Below are 3,718 nucleotides of genomic sequence, written 5' to 3'. Positions count from 1 at the left end.
TAATTCCATGAAGGAAATGGAATTGGACTTATATGGAAACTGGATAAAGTCCACTTAAACTCGAAAATTAAAAAATAAGGCTTTAATTTCTGGAAACTAGTATTTGTAAAAATAATATCGATAAATTGGTTATCGATAATTATTAAAATGAGACTTGGACGAAAAAGTTAGAAAAAGAGCATTTCGGCTCAAAATGGAAAACTGAGCGTTTTTAGCCAAAAATCGCTAAAATAAATTGACGGAATATAAAATAATGAGGTATAGGAATAATATTATTTATATGGATATAAATAATACAAAAGTTTATCAAGTTTGAACGATTAAGCGATCGATGGACTAAATTGGACGAAATAAAAGTTATAAAGTGAAAGTTGAGGAGGTGGCAAAGTGAGGGACTAAATGAGACCTTTTCCATAAATATATATAGCCAAAGGATTTTATTTTTATGAGCAGAAAATCATTATTTTCAGCTACCAAAATTCGTAGCTCATCTTCCTCCTTCAAACCAAACCAAGAAAATGTTTTAAAAACCATATCTTACTCGTTTTTTATCCGAATTGAGCGATTCTTGCGGCTACGGAATGAGGAAAGGATCCTCTACTGATATATAGCTTTAATTTGAGGTATGAAACTCAACTTGAAGTTAGGGTTTCTAATTTGAATTTCGGATTTTGAAGTTTAATTGAGGGTTTTGGTGTAATTGATATTCATAGGTGTTTATAAGCTTTCATGGAGCAATTTTGATGACGAATCTTGCAGCTAGACCCTTCAAATTTGAGACTTCAACCAAAGTGAGGTTGCTGAAATTTATTGGCTTTTGATTGATGTATTTGTGTGATGCTTTAGCATATGAATTAGGCAATAAACATGAGCTCTAGGTGTTTGATGAATTGATTGTAAGAAATACTCTGTGTTAAGTGAGTTTGATTGAAATTGTGAAAGGTAACAGGGGTCAAGGGTTTTGGCCAATGTGTAAGGTTGATGTTATGAGATGAATTGATAGTGTTAGGCATGAGTTTTAAGAGGATAGAGCTGAATATGAATTGTGTTAATTGATGAAAGTTTGATTGAAAATGAGATGATGATTTGGTATTAATATGCAATTCTTGTTCAAGTAAGTTTGAACAATGTTAAGTCTTGAATTATGTTTGATGTTAAGGGCTATAGGATGAATGGATTGTGTTGCTTCAGAATGTGTGTATCGATAAAGTTTCACAGGTCTTGTTGCGTAATGAGTTTACGTAAACTAGTTATCGTTTTGCAGAAATATGTCTTGCAGAACACTGATACTGTGAGGGAAATATCTAGAGTTGTATAACTTCAAATCAAGTTTTGTTTATTGTTACAGAAACTTGAATATGTCCTCTACAATTGTCTAGCTTTAAGTTGTCTCTAATTCTGCCTCTAAGATGCTCCAATCAAACAGAACATTCTATTGCTCAAAGCAGTTCTGCATTTAGGACAGTCCAAGGTGTTAACTTAAGGGCTAGATTCCGACACCTTCAGGTACTATTTTTAGTCCGAGACCTGAATGAAAGTTGTAGGTAACATTCCAAACTTTACGAATGTCAATTTGTTTTAGGGGTCGGACTATTTTAAGTAAGCGGTTTTGATAGCCGAAGTTGGCTAGAAACCTAATTTTGGTTATGTTAATAATAGCTAGAATTTTATTAATTTATGCTATTTATATTTGCGTAGACCCAACGAGGAGAATACCGATGGAGCATGGAACTCGAGGATCGAGAGTAATGCTTTGTTTAAAGTATATGGATAGCAAGTGGTGAGTACGCTTTAAATTACTCGCTAATATTTGTAAAGCTACGTATTTTAATACGAAAAGGTATATGAATATTTTTATGTTTAAATGCATGTTTTTATAATGCATATATATGTATGTTTTGAAAATGATGTTTTATTGTATTGTGCTATTTTGATAATAATACAAGTAAATGAAAAGAATATATATGTTTAGACACCGGGTATAGATAAAGTAATAAAATGTGAACCGAACCAAATATAAATAAGAAGAATATAATACATTCCTATATGTACTATTATGCAAATATTTATAAAGAAACATAGTACGTTCCTATACGTACTATTAATCATAATAAATACCTATATGTGCATGTGTTATAAATGTATGTTGTAGATTGTTTTGTGCATGACATGGTCCATAAAAGATCAAGAAAACCAAAGATGAAATATCAAAATGATTAACTTATGCAAAAAGAAAATGTTCTACGGTATATCCAATAATAAGAATTTGAGATACAAGGTTGAACTCAGTAGAACTATCCCGGGACCTGTATCTCATCCATTCTCGATAATAGTCCTCGGGACTCATATGAATATAAAAATCAAGCATAATACATCGAGAATTAATATGAAATAAGATCAAGAACCAATACGAAACAAGATCGAGAAACAATACAAAACAAACTTTCCTATTAAACGACAATAAGAACTATATGAATCGATAGTTAAGTTCAAAATACCTGCAGAGTGCACAGTCTGAATATAGACACGAGGTTAAACTCAGTTGAATTATCTCGGGACTCGTGTCAAAGGAGTTAACTCGGTTGAATTATCTTGGGACTCTTATCGATCGTTTGGGATTGAGAAATGATACCAGTTAACTTGGTTGAATTATCTCGGGACTGTACCGTATGGCTATGGTTAACTCGGTCAAACTATCTCGGGATCCAACCATAAAGATCAAGTCACAAGAGACTTGCCAATGATGTAATTCGACTTAGAATCATGATGATATAAACTAAGATTTAGAATTCGGCCGAAAACTAATGCAACAAAATGAGAAAAGTAAAATATCATACCATAATAAGAAATCAAAGATGTCAAATACGTATAAACTATAAGTTTATGAAATAAACAAAGAGTTATGAAGGAAAGTAAAGAAGGTACGCAATATAATTTCAAAAGATTATTTTCTATATTTAAAATGGTTTTTCAACGGTTTTAACTCTTTATGTAATATTGCGTGTAATTTGGTGAACTCACTCAGTTTTATACTGATCCCGTTGCTCCTCCAATTTTTCAGGGACATCATGATATGATTTGGAGAGTCAAACTTCCGAAGTTCTAATTCTCGGAAGTGATTTGTACAAGAAGAAAAAGAAGGTTTTAATTCTAGCAGTCCACAGTAATCTGGATATTTTAACTAGAATTTTGTATAACGCGTTTTAAATCTGATATTATTTGTAAAAGGGGTCACATCTATTTTAATATATGAAATATGTTTTGATTTGAAAAAAATTTACACAGGTTTTTAGGCTTGCTACGGGATTTGGAGCTACCACTCCCATTCCCTAGCGCCGGTCGCGGCTCATAAATTTGGGTCGTGACAAGTATCTTCGTGGATCTTTGTAGATATGGTCATTTGGCCGAATTCCGTGGTCGACGCGCTTTGTCCGAGTCTTTATGGGATTCGTTCTTATCTTTGTGGGTTAAGGTTATATTCCAGTCGAGGCGGATCTTATAGATTCGGCCGCTGGTTTCTTCTGGCCTAGCCCTTTGGGCGGGAGTCCGATATTATCTAAGGATGGATCTCTTGTGACTCAGCTCCATACTTATGATAAGATTCGGTATCCATCATTAGCCCCCATCCCCCCCCCCCCCCCCCGCGCAAGTGAGCTGGGATCATGGTATTTATGACTTGGTAAATTTTAGCTCTTTTTGTCACACCCTCTTAAATATA

General features: G+C 33.6%; 1 long non-coding RNA gene across 1 annotated transcript; it reads left to right on the top strand.

Annotated features, from left to right (window-relative positions):
- The first annotated feature begins 461 nt into the window (after positions 1 to 461).
- On the top strand, positions 462 to 3,367 carry LOC126662238 (uncharacterized). Its single transcript, XR_007635726.2, has 6 exons — positions 462 to 623; positions 714 to 796; positions 1,349 to 1,506; positions 1,699 to 1,780; positions 3,062 to 3,141; positions 3,286 to 3,367. It is a non-coding gene; the product is annotated as an uncharacterized LOC126662238 (long non-coding RNA).
- The last annotated feature ends 351 nt before the right edge of the window (positions 3,368 to 3,718 follow it).

Source organism: Mercurialis annua, linkage group LG8 (assembly GCF_937616625.2).
Source record: "Mercurialis annua linkage group LG8, ddMerAnnu1.2, whole genome shotgun sequence".
Taxonomy (NCBI): domain Eukaryota; kingdom Viridiplantae; phylum Streptophyta; class Magnoliopsida; order Malpighiales; family Euphorbiaceae; genus Mercurialis; species Mercurialis annua.
The sequence above is the reverse complement of the archived record's forward strand: the minus strand, read 5'-3'. Positions and strand labels throughout refer to the sequence as shown.